The sequence below is a fragment of the Nelumbo nucifera genome, chromosome 5 (genome assembly GCF_055504915.1).
Source record: "Nelumbo nucifera cultivar China Antique chromosome 5, China Antique-T2T, whole genome shotgun sequence".
In the NCBI taxonomy this organism is placed as follows: domain Eukaryota; kingdom Viridiplantae; phylum Streptophyta; class Magnoliopsida; order Proteales; family Nelumbonaceae; genus Nelumbo; species Nelumbo nucifera.
In genome coordinates this window covers 38,699,019-38,712,424 of record NC_142653.1, presented here as the reverse complement: position 1 = coordinate 38,712,424, position 13,406 = coordinate 38,699,019, and the positions used below count along the sequence as shown (strand labels likewise).

The 13,406-nt window shown below is 35.2% G+C and overlaps 1 pseudogene; it reads left to right on the top strand.

Moving 5' to 3' along the window:
• Positions 1-11,290: 11,290 nt before the first annotated feature.
• On the top strand, positions 11,291-12,323 carry LOC104606773 (uncharacterized protein C23C4.09c pseudogene; annotated as a pseudogene).
• Positions 12,324-13,406: the final 1,083 nt, after the last annotated feature.

Genomic DNA, 13,406 nt, shown 5'->3' with positions numbered 1-13,406 from the left:
CGTACCTTACTGTTGAGGATTTTGGTAACTCCTACGGGTCTCAACCATTGAGGATTTTATTCAACACCAACATGATAAACTCACTAAAACATATACCAAACCTAGCACACCCTATCCCTCAAATAGCACCCTAACTCAATGAACTCTATGTCGCTGTGTATCATAGTGGTTGGGTACTTAGGTTTGGTACAGGTTGGCTTTGACACCAAACCGACTCAACAGGGTCGGGTCGAAGCAGGTTTACCAAGTAACCCAACTCGCTGGCATTTCAGGTGACTCCAAGAGGGCCTTGCTATTAAAGAGACAAATTTCGGTTTTGGCACTCCTCAGTCTCACCCTAACCAAGTCTCCAAGAGGTTAATTTCAAAGAAGGTTGTCAGCATTGCTTTACAAGGCTTAAGCTTTGAAGCATAAGGTATAGATCTTGAAGCAAGGTACATAGATTTTACTTCAAAGCTTAAGCCTCACAACTTTTATATAAGGTTTAGGTCTATATTAAAATGAGTCATGCACTAAGCCTCAAGGCATGAGGCATAAAAAAGTATAAAGTGATGAATCATTAGTTATTTAGTGGTCCAACAAAGAAATAATTTATATTTATATAGTTCAAAATATATTAGAAGCACCTTAGTAGTTAAGGCCAAATAAAAAGAGTAAAACTGAACAACCAATAGGACACAACAAGTACTATTAGTCAAGAACTGAAATAGAAATACGATATGTCCAATATGGGGAGTATCGGTATCGTTAGTGTCTGGCATGGGATACACTACAACTGAAGATGTATCCTGCTAGTCATGCATATTGGGCCAATACAGGCATGTATCGATCCGTATCATATTGTATCGGCTGATACACATTGATATGAACCGATATAGTACGATACGCTACCCGTGATACGTGAATGCACATGCTCTTCTATTGGGAAAAAAATGTTATAAAGGTTTGAAACCACGTCAAGAAGTAACAAAGAACTCAACATCTACGCCTATAAGCCACTACACCATTCTATCCTTCAAGTTATAAATAAATGTATAAAAGTTTTATTGTTTTATTACTTTAATGCAATTCAAATAAATAATACATATTATTGTTAGATTTAACTAAAAATTTAAAAAGTAATACTTAAAATCAGTATTTTATAAAATAATAGATATAAATAATATATCAAATCCACATTTATATCAAAATATTATTTGAATCTCAAAAGAATTATAAAAAATATAATATTAATAAGAGAATAATTATTTTAGAACTTAAAATTTATAAATTTGAACAAGATATATATATATATTACATAAAATCATATTTATTATTTAGAAAATAAAAACAATGTTTACAAAATATTCAAAAATATAATCTTAAATTGAATCTATCAAATCTACCAATCTACAATCTACATTTATACCAAAAAATATTTTTAATTAGAAAATTATATGAATAAAAATATAATAATGGAATAATCATTTTAAAAGTTAAAAATTATGAATTGCATATGATATGTATCTTAGAAATTTTAATATATTTGATATATTTTAAGTTGAGATTGTACATTTTATAAATTATTAATGAATATTTTAATTTACATAGAAAGAAATTAACATTCAGTTGACCTCTTTGTTAATGTAAAGAAGTAAAAATAGTAAAATCGAAAATAATTGATATAATAAATAAAATATAATAGGACAATATGTTTTGCATTTTAAACTCTTGATTGATACATTATCAATAAAATCGTATGATATATATGCATCATATTATATTAATTGTGATATATTTTTTTCATATACATCATTAAAATATACATTTTCTATGTATTTATACATTATTTATGGTTATTTGGCCTTAAATTTAATATTTTTAATGTATTATGAAATTTTTATGTGTTTCCCTAATGTATCCTTATTTTTCATCTGTATCCATACGTTTCCAAAGCATATCCATATCCGTATCCAAGTAGTCCGATACAAAACTTGATACCGATACTTTAATCATTGTTATTAGTTTCTTTTGGTGTTTTATGAGAGTTCATGCAAAAAGGGTCAATCAAGTTCTTAATTTCTTTTGGATAAATGAAGTGGGATTTTTTTCTTGTTATTCTAAATTTAACATCCCTAGTTTGTTATTTTTCTCATTTGTTTTCTAAATAAATTTATTTTATTTTTTATTGATTTTTTGTATAGATCAAATTAATTGGGCTCCATTTAGTTTCTGATGGTAAAGGAAAATATGGAATATTCTCAAGTATCACGGACAGTCCATGTCAACATATCTCTCCTTTGAGAGAAGCCATTTATCTATTTTTTCCATTTTTTGCTTTTTTCCTATTTTCTTTTGTTTTAAAAATGTAAAAAAGTAATCTTTGTCTATTTTGATTAGATCAATAAAACTTTACAATGCTAGAGAGAAAGAGACATTTGCATTTTCCAAGGCCTCTTATTTTAATGCATTTTATTATTAAAATAAGAGACTTCTTAAATGTTATTATTACATTTAAAAGTGACAATTGAGAGAGAGAGAGAGAGAGGGAGAGGGAGGGAGGGGAATAATAATACAACATAATAAAGTAAAATATTAATAAGTCAAATAATAGAACACCAAAAATAATAAGTCAACATAATAAAGTAAAATATTAGTATGTTGAAGTTAAATAATCAAACATAAAACATTTCAATTCCACTAAATTTTAAAAAATATTAATTTAAAAAATCCACTAAATTTCCACGTAAAACTATTGAATATTAACAAAACTTTGTAAAAATTAAAAACATTTTAGTTCCACTTAAAAAAATCAAACTTAATCAACACTAATAAAAATAAGAAATTTAAATATAAAAATAGTAATTGATAGATTTAATAATATTATGATTTAAATATGAATTCGATATATTACAAATAGAATCCATGTTCTAATGTTTCATTTTGTTTTTTTTTATTCTTTTTATTTTATTAGATAACTCTGTATTAATGCATTTTTAATTAATTAATTAATATTTTTTATGAGTTGAGACCTTTATTTTGCATAGTGCCCAAAATGTAGAACCTGTTTTATCATTCAAATGAAGAAAAGTTAAACAGGTTTGTGTTGACCCATTTTCGAAAATGGTTCTTGTTCGTAAGGTGTGAATAATAATAATAATTTGAAACCAAATAGCTATAACTAATAAAAAAATAATAAAGTTAATAAAAATATTAAAAAACTAAAATATAGTTTAATATTAAACTTATAAAAATTAATTAAAATAATGTCATAAGACTCCTTCTACTTAGGCATAACCATTTATAACTTAGCCCAACCTAGGTCTAGCACTAAACTACACCAAGCCCACAAATAATGTGGGTAGTATGGCTATAAAATTTATAAAAATACTAAATAACAAATATTAATTTTTAGCAACTATTAAAAATTAAGAAATTGATAAAAATTTGTATTCATAGGATAATTAAAAGGGAAAATTCCTTATCAGTACCCTATACTTTGGCTCGAGTGACAATTTGGTCCCTAAACTTTAAAATGCGACAATTCAATGCCCGAACTTTCAAAATGTGACAATCCAATACCTACAGTTAACTAATCCGTTAATCAGTTGTTAAGTGACATTTGAAAAGTCAGAAATGCCCTAAGAATGTCATCTAATTCTCTTTATCAACCATCTAAATGTTGACAATAAAATGAACAGTCCCAAATTCTAGATTCTTCTAAACAATCACCAACTTTTTTGAATAGAAGATGCTAGAATTTGGGGCTATTTAGTTTTTTGTCTACGTTTGGATGGTTGATAAAGAGAATTAGATGGCATTCGAAAGGCATTTTTAACTTTTTAAATGTCACTTAATGGACTGGTTAACCATAAGTATTGGATTGTCACATTTTGAAAATTTGGGTATTGACTTGTTGCATTTTAAAGTTTGGGGAACAAATTGCCACTCGAGGCAAAATACAGGGTACTGATCGAGAATTTTCCCTAATTAAAATTAATAATGAAAAGTAACAAATTGTTTATAACATAACCTAGCCCAATTAAATCTATAAATTTTTATGCTCAAGCAACTATATTCTTTTGAGTTGGGGCTAGATCAAATATGCACCAAACCTATTGTTTAGCTAATTATATAACTCTACCCTTACTCTTTAACTACTGTCTTAAACCACCCCTACTATTCCTGACAATTGTCAGGCAAATCATAACGGAAAAGGGTGAAATTTCCTTTTTTCCCTAAGAAAAACTCCTTCGTCCTTCCCCAACCTCTTCTCCCCTATTCCGTGTCTTCTCTATTACCATCCTCCCATTTTTTTTTGTTCAAAATTTTTATAGCAATTACTTATACCTTGTACTTTTTTTTATTGATAATTTGAAAGTACATGAAGCCCAGAAAAGTCGTATATTATATTTAGTAGTAAACAAAAAGATGAGCTAGAGTGTTCTGATCTCTAGGGATATGTTTTGCTTGAAAGCCCTCAAATTTTGTGATATTGAGCATTATAGTTCCAATATGCATTTGACTTATCTAGTTGCCAATGTTGTTTCTTTCTTGAATGGCCTGTATAACCTACGTTGCATTAGAGAAGAGAGATATGTGTTTATATCCTTCTTGATGTGCTTTTTCCAGTCCCTTAACAACTGCCTTGAATTCAGCATCTTGGCTTCCTTCAGCTGCAATGACGTTTCCTGATGCAAATAGTAAGTGATTATCGTGAGTAGCTATGACAAAAACTGCACTTGCACGATTTGAGAATGGATTAAAAAAACCATTAGTATAAATTTTGATATGCTCGGAATCTATGGGAACCAATTCTTGCTTCAGGTTTCTTGGTCCCTTGGAGTTTCCTATCTCAAGAAGGAAAGATGGCATTTTTTGGAATAAATCCTCTGGTGAAGATGCCCGACCTTGGTGCCTTCTAAGGTTCCTTTCGTCCCATATTAGTTTCAGCAAGATACTAATTTTGGATGAGAACACGATTTGATCTGGCTTTGTTAACTCCCGTTTGGTGGACAAGAACCAATTATTGAGAATCTGATGTAAAGAAACTTCTTCATGGTGATCCGGATCGATGCCAAATTGAGCATGACACCATATAGCCCATGCATAGGAACAATAAAAGAATATATGATTGAAGGTTTCTTGGTGCTGTTTACAAAAACAACAAAGTTTGTCTTGCATGTGTGCGATGAAACCAAATTTGTCCAACGTAGGAATTCCATGCCATAAAGCCTTACAGATGAAAACTTGGAGTTTACATGGGACCTTAAGCTTCTAGATTAGACTCCAATGGAAAAAAAACTAAAAGATGTTGATGGTTTGGCATTAATAAATACCTAATAAGCAGATTTAACAGTGAAAACATCACTATGTGTGTGCTTCCAAAGCAAGCAATCAAATGATAAGTCCGGTTGAGGTGTAATGGATAATATATGCCTGATGATTTCATTTGAAAAATGTCTGTTTAGCTCACCAACATTCCAAGTGCCATCACTATTTAAAAGATGAAACATAGGCATTATGTGATTACCATATATCTGGGGAATATGTCCTGGCAAAGTAGGGACCCAAGGGTCATTTGCTGCATCTATCTTTGACCCATGATGAAGTATCCAGCAAACATGTGACTTGATCACTTGAGCGATTTGGACCGCTTTCTTCCACCAAGTTGAATTGCTTTTTGCCACTTTTGCTACAAAAATGCTACAGTTTGAATAATATTTCTCTTTAATATAGTTGGCCCACAGTGAACGTGCTCCATAGCATAATCTCCAAACCTGCTTTGCAAACATTGCCTTGTTCATCTCCTCTACTAACGGGAGGCCTAATCAACCTTTTTGCTTTGGTAAACATGAGATAGTGTGAGATGAGCGATGTTGTCGAAATCCCTTCCACCAAAAATCCCTGCAAAGCTTATCATACTGTGATGTAAATCTCTTGGGAAATAACTTTGTGGCCATTGCATAGATGGGAATGGATTAAGCCACTGCCTTAATTAATGTAGTTCTTCCTGCTTGGGATAGCAACCTTGACTTCCATCCTTCCACTGGTGATTGTAACCTATGTAACAAACCCTGCTGTTGTGTGATTCTAGATTTCTCACCTCCTACTCTTGCTCCCAAATATTTTAAAATATGACTGCTTTGTCTGATACCCATGATAGAAGAGAGTAACTTTCTGTGCCTTCTATGTATTTTGGGACTGAAAAATATTTCTGATTTTGTGTAATTTATTTGTTGCCCAAAATACTTTCAAAAGAACTAAGAATTTGTTTTAATTTTGTAAGTTCCTTTGGGTCAGCCTTGCAAAAAAAGAAGCAATCATCAGTAAAAAGTAAGTGACTTATGCTAGAATTGGATTTACGAAGTTTGAAACCCGTAATGAGTCCTTTGCTTTCTGCTTCTTGCATTAGGAGAGTTAGAACTTACATACCTAAAATGAAGAGATATGGTGAAATAGGATCTCCTTGTCTAAGGCCTCGCTTCAGTTGAAAATGTCCTGATAAGGTTCCCCGTAACTTGATTGCAAATGATGGAGTAGATATACATTCCTATACGAGATTGCACCAATGAAGTGGGAAATTCTTTTTCTTCATAACTTCAACCAAGAAAAGCCGATCCATTCTGTTAAAGGCTTTGGACATGTCTAACTTAATTACAGCCCATCCCTTTTTTGTTCTTTGTCTCTTGACATGATGGAGAATTTCTTGAGTGAGCAAGACATGATCTGATATTTGTCTGTCTCTGAGGAACCCAGCTTCGATTTGGCGCAATTAGTTCCTAAAGTAATGGCTTCATTTGATTTGCCATCCATTTGGTGATGATTTTATAGATAATATTGCATAGACTTATTGGCCTATAGTCAGACGGCCTTTCTGAATTCTTGCACTTGGGAGTAAAAGTGATGCATGTGTTGTTAATTTCCTTAACAAGTTGTCCTGATTGAAAAAAATCAGATACTAATTGGATAATGTCTGTTCCTAGAGAACTCCAATAATGTTGGAAAAAGAAGGCAATATATCCATCAGGACCGGGGGCCTTGTGAGGGTGCATTTGAAATAATGCTGCTTTAATTTCTTCTGCAATTGGGGGGGAGAGTAATGATTGACATTGGGTGTAAGTAAGTTTGGGAAAATCCAAAATGTCAAGCCGATGAAATTGACTTGATTCATCTATATTACCCACTTGCTTGATTGCTTCTTCAAAAATAGATGTTATATCGTTGCAATTGGTTAGCCACTCACCATTCCTTCCTTGGATCCACTCAATGTCTTGTGTTCTCCTTTTGTACTTCACCATTTGATGAAAAAATTTAGTGTTGCGATCCCCTGCTTTTAACCATAATTCTCTAAACTTGACTCGCCAAAGATGCTCTTCCTTTTCTAGCCAATCATCATATTGCTTGTATAGTAGGTTTTCCTTGTCACGTTGAGTTCTCAGATTAGATTGCAAATCATGTATTTTTTGTTGCAGCCGTTGAAGCCTTTCCTCCACCCTTCCAAACACTTTCTTGTTCCATTCCTTGAGTTTAATTTTGCACTCCTTAAGTTTAAAGGTAACTTGGCGTGCTTTTGAACCAGGGATCTGCTTCCCCCAAGTTGATTCCACAATTTCCTTGCAGTCTTCGTGATCTGCCCAAATGGGCAAGAAATGAAAGTGAAGTTTGATGTTTTCTTTAGAAGGTCGAGTGTTGAGAAGTAAAGGGCAATGGTCGGAGTGGTTAAACTGGAGATGGAAGATTTTTGAGTCTGGGAAGATCTGGAGATGAAAGTGAGGTTTGTCCAGTCTTTGAGCAGTCATACGTGAGCCAGATTGTCCATTTGTCCATGTATATGGTGGACCAATAAACCCAAGGTCTATGAGAGCAAATGAATCGATTGTATTCTGCATGGCTTGGGATAACTGTGGTGCTATTCTACCAATCCGGCCAGATTTGTAATCATGAAGAGAAACAAGGGCATTCATGTCACCAATTAACAGTCATGGGTCACCTCGAAGATCATGCATGTTTTATATAGATTCCCATATAGACCATCTATGTTCTCTGTGTGGATGACCATATAGAAAAACTATCTTCCAATTTTGATGTACATGAAGATCGAGAACGCTCAGTTTGATAATATGATTTGTGGTCATCAAAACCTGAATGTTTATATGCGAGTCCCAACAACATAAGAGGCCACCAGATCGACCTGTTGCTTCGACATGGGCAGAATTATTATATTTCAAATATTTAGCTAGCTTATGGCTTCTCTCTGTATCGAGCCTAGTTTCAGAGGTGAAGATTATCTCCGGCTTGTTTGCTTTAATCAGCCTTTTGAGGTGCCTCTGAGTACATGAGTTGTTACAACCCCGAATATTCCACGCCAATATTTTCAATGGAAATAATAAAAATCAGTGCAAATGAAGGCTGTAAATTTGTTGAGAGAGTTAGAGTACCTGTCAAATAGTGACTAGGCTCAATGCCACGTGTTTTACCATGCTAGCTGATAGGTGGGAGCTTGCATGATGACCATGTGTTTTCTGAAAGGGCGGTGAGGTGTATTCACATTAGAGTGATACTGTTCATCTTCCAGTTTGGGGAGTGACCTGAGACGCTTCAACTCTTGATTGCCTCACTTGTAATTTTCACCTGAAGAGGATTGAAATTGCTTCCCTTGCTTTGTTTTTTGCTCCCGAACCGATAACTTGAAACACCGAGCAATTTGAATGATGATCCATAATAACGAGAAAAAACTCGATGATGATTTTTAATCACCTAACACATAATAATATAGCTGGTTGCTGTTGACCAGAATACAGATTGATTGCCGGAGTCATCAAACATCATCGTCTAACCTCTGTCATCTTGCAGATTATAAACCAAAAGACCCAAAAAACTGCAAGGCTGGGAAACACAGAAAAAACAGCTAATCGCTGTTTGCTGGAGATAGAAGAACAGGCTAATTACCGAAGGTAGGATACAGGCTGGTCGCCGGACACCAATTGTGTTACTGTGGTATGATAAAAGAGACTCCATATCTTTAGCAGTGTGTAGACGTTAGGGACTCTAACACGGGAATAGAATTATGTAACGGTAAAGCAATACGCAAATGGACATTCATGACTGGAAACAACCAAGCCCGTGGACCGATAAAACAACAAAACTCTAAACAAGGGAATAACTGCAGACATTCCTCAATGTAACGAGTTCATGAAAGCATTTACCAAAGACAAAAATCAGACATGGGGAACAAGCGACTCATCCTCCCATGTATTGAACATTTAATATTGAACTGACCGAAGGTCGGTTCTTCTCGCACAAATGAGTTTGAGTCTGAGATCTCCGGTGATGTGCAGCATGAGTCGGGTCTCCAGAGTGGATGCCTAAGATCTGGACTGTATCAATTGCGATGTGCAGCAATAGGGGAATCTGGCCAGGGGTTTTATCACACCGGCGTTTAACGATTGGGTTGAGATGACAGCATGGAATGACTTCTCAACGAGTGAGAGCTCTGATTCAAGAGAAGCATGGATCGTGCCAGAAACAGAGTGTAGAACAGAGATGATTTTGGGTTGTTGAATCTACCGTGACTTTTTCTAACAAATGAATCAATCTGTTAGAATAAAAAAAAAAAAAGGAAAATGCAAATGCAGCTTCTTCTTTTGTTTTTGGGAGTATTGGAATTTAGAATTTTAGGATAAGAAGAGGTTGTTGTAATTGATTACTTGATCAAGAAAACAGTCTAACTCTTTGAAGTTGTTCTCCACCCGAGCGTCCAAACCACTCAGATAATTCACCCACCCAAGTGATGGAATGAAGTCCTTCACACAAAAAGTGCCCAACAACGACACAAATTCCATAAGCAACTTCTTAAACCTCTTCCCACCCTCATCTGCGCTGTACTTCCTCCCAAAAGCTAATATGCAGATCACATCATTCGTGAAATTGTGAGAGAAACCAACTTCTCGCTCAAGTTACCATGGTTGACAACGATGGCGAAGAATAGCAAAGCCGTCTCCTCCTTCCTCACTGAATTGTACCCTCTTTTTTATCAGAAGTTACAGGATGCAAATCCTACACATCTAGCCCCAATCGAGTTCGCGACTGGGGGATTAGGATTCAGTTTTCAGTATTTGGATCAAAGGAAACCCGGTGGAGCAATTTCTTAGTTCAAGGCAATCGGTGGAGCAGTTCCCATGGTTGTTCATCGTCCGACATTCAGTTCCAGTGGGTGCGTAAAACACAGTGATGTGTGATAAAACGCCGGAGACCTCAACAGACTTGTGCCGCCCCAGAGGACTGAGATTTCTAGTCAGATACAGCCCAACTAAGTTCTGAGTTTGAGTTGCGATGTGCAATCCAGATCTCAGATCTTAGACATAGATCTCCAACGCGTGGCAACAACTCGACCTCCGGAGCGGTATGAGTCTGAGATATGGACTGTATCTGACCACGGAATCGATTCTGGTGATGGATACCCAAATCTGAGATCCGATTAGGGAGACGGCAGGGAGATTTGAACTGGATCTAACTACCGGAGGAGCATGGAACCCGAGTCTTTCAGCATGGAGTCTGTGTACTGGATATGAGATTTTTCTGTTAATCTCGGTTAGAACAGTTGAAGATGAAGTCTCAACGGCAATGCGTTGGTTGACGGTCTACTGTGCAGGGAAAGAGGTGAGGAGAGAGAGATTCGAAAGGGTATTTTTGGAATTTTTAGAAAAATATCGGTCACGTGATGTCAAATTTAACTAAGTGTAAGTGTAAATAGTAGGGAGGTTTTAAGATAATAGTTAAACACTAGGACTAGTTTACGAAATTTATATTTATTATTATGTTTGATTTTGAATTTTTAAGTATAAATGTATATATGTATAATTACACATAATATATATGTATATATAATAATTATACAATATATACAAAATAATAACTTTTTATTATACGTGGATTTTAATCAAATTGGATGAGGTTGAATCCACATCCAATTCAATTATTAACTAAATGCAATTTCTAACATCCAAATCTAAAATAATTAGATTTGAAGTCAAATTGGGCATCGTATTTTCGAAGTCTAATGATGGCTCTAGTGGATAAGGCCCAAGCTAAACAGCTTCTAATAAGTTCAACTTATAAGTTATATGCATATATGGTAATATTATTATATAATATTTAGACAATAAATTATATATAGAGAGAGAGAAATGTTATATATTTTTGGACAAAATACAAAAACCTCCCCTAAAGTTTTTGTCAATAATAAAATCCTCTCTAATTTTATTTTAACAAATACCTTCCCTCAACTTTTAAAAAATCCAACAAAATCCTCTCTTCCGTCACTAATCCAGACGAAAAACCTTAAGGCTGATGTATCAAAATTTTCAAATACCCATTCTGCCCTTGTATAAATTATTTTACATACAATTTTACTATGACCTCAATCTCCCATCCCTAAATTATTTTACCTTAAGGCTGGTTGTTTCAGCTTGCTAAGAGAATATCCAGGGTTTGAGAAGGAAGGAAAAAAGCAATGGCTGATCCCGAAATGGAAGTTAACAGACAAAGAAGAATGCAGAAGTTAATGGCATAACATGGTATTGAAAATTAGCAGAACTCGAAGCAGCACAGAAGAAGCCAAAAGAGAAGCAGATGAAAGGAGGCAAGATGCTTAGTCAAATCTTGTCATCTGAAACATGAGAAAGGCTTGCTCGGATTGCTTTGGTTGAGCGTGAAAAGGCACGTGGAGTTGTGGAAGTTCTACTCAGAGCTGCTCAAATGGGTTAAATAGTTGAAGGTGTCTGAAGAAAGGCTTATATCGGAACATATTAACAATCAAACAGCAAAGCAAACCAAAGTAACGATTCAGAGGCATGGGAGTGTTCTAGACTCTGGAGGACGATGATTAAGATGCATTTGGTGTTTGATGATAGAAAATGAGAAAGCTCTTAAAATGACTGTATAATTTTGGGTCATTTGACCAGTATTATTGAGCGGGTCTCACATTTCAAGTAGACCTGTTCATGGGCCGGGTAGTCCGATGGCCCGGCCCGGTCCGCACCCCGGTCGAGCTTGGTCATGTAATTAGGCCCGCGGGCTAATTACATTTTTTATTCTTTTCTTTATAATCTCTCTCTATATTCAACCGCTAATAATATGGGCTAAATTTCGGACTTGAGCCCAGGCCCGAGCTTCGGGCTTTTTATGAGGGCCGGGCTCAGGCCCAAGTTGTAGGTCCGATGGTTGGATCAGGCTCGGGCTCGGACCTTAGAAAATTCTGTTAATACAGAGTGAAAATCCGAATCAAACCCGGCCCGACCCGGCCCATGAACAGGTCTAATTTCAAGATACCTTTTGCTACTGTCTTTGTTAGAAATTGAGTGTTCTCTGTTCTATCGTTTGTGTGCATGAAAACGTATGAAAATGTAAAAGCTCTGTCTTTGATTTGTATTGCACCGGCGGTGACATATTCCGGCCTACTGGTATACATTCGCAGTCATCCCTTGTTTGGTAAATAGTCTCTGTTATATCTAGCAGATCCAGACGTATGTTCCATGTTCCATGGTACATAGAGCATCATCATCTTGAACATCTTTGTATTCATCTTGCAATCTTTCGATTGAAAATGATATGCTCGGCTATGATTTTGAGAAACAAAAAGTGGCAAAAATTTTAAAAGAAGAAACTAGATGTGGCGTATATGAGCCCTCTGTTTTGCACACATTAGAAGCTTTGAAACTTAATAGTTCCACAAGATTGCGTGCATTGCCATTCTCTCCGGGAAAAAGAGCCACCACCCTCTCGTCGGAAACCAATTCTGCCACAACTTTTGCCCTCGGACATGAATCATCACCGTTGCTACTGGTTATCCAGCGGACTACCCTCACTGCACCTACAGTGCTGACGTGTAGCTCCCCAAATATGCTAGAAACACTCCTTTAGTAGTCTCTGCGCCTGTTACACCGGCCGCCTGAAAATAGACTTCAATCACTGGAACCCGGTGCCCTCCGGGATCCCCTTATTTACTGCCAATCTGCTCAGTTCCTTTTTGGTTTCTTTGCATTTCCCCAATCACAGCCATACATTATTTTCTTTTGCTTTGAAAAAGAATGTAAAAAATGGTGAATGTGTTGTTGTTTGAATGAGGGCAATTTTGATTTTTAAAAATATTTTAAATGACAATTGTCAGGGGTAATTTCATAACTTTGTATATTTACCGTCTAGGTTAGTGACGGAAGGGAGAATTTTGTTGGATTTTTAAAAGTTCAGGAGGGGTATTTGTTAAAATGAAACTAAAGGGGAGGTTTTTCTTATTGTCAGAAACTTCATAGGAGGTTTTTGTATTTTACCTTATTTTTTTATACTAGACTTGAATTAGATAAAAGTTTTAATTTGTAAAAAAATTATAGTTTTATAATTAATATGGGCAAGCTTGTGGGCCCAGA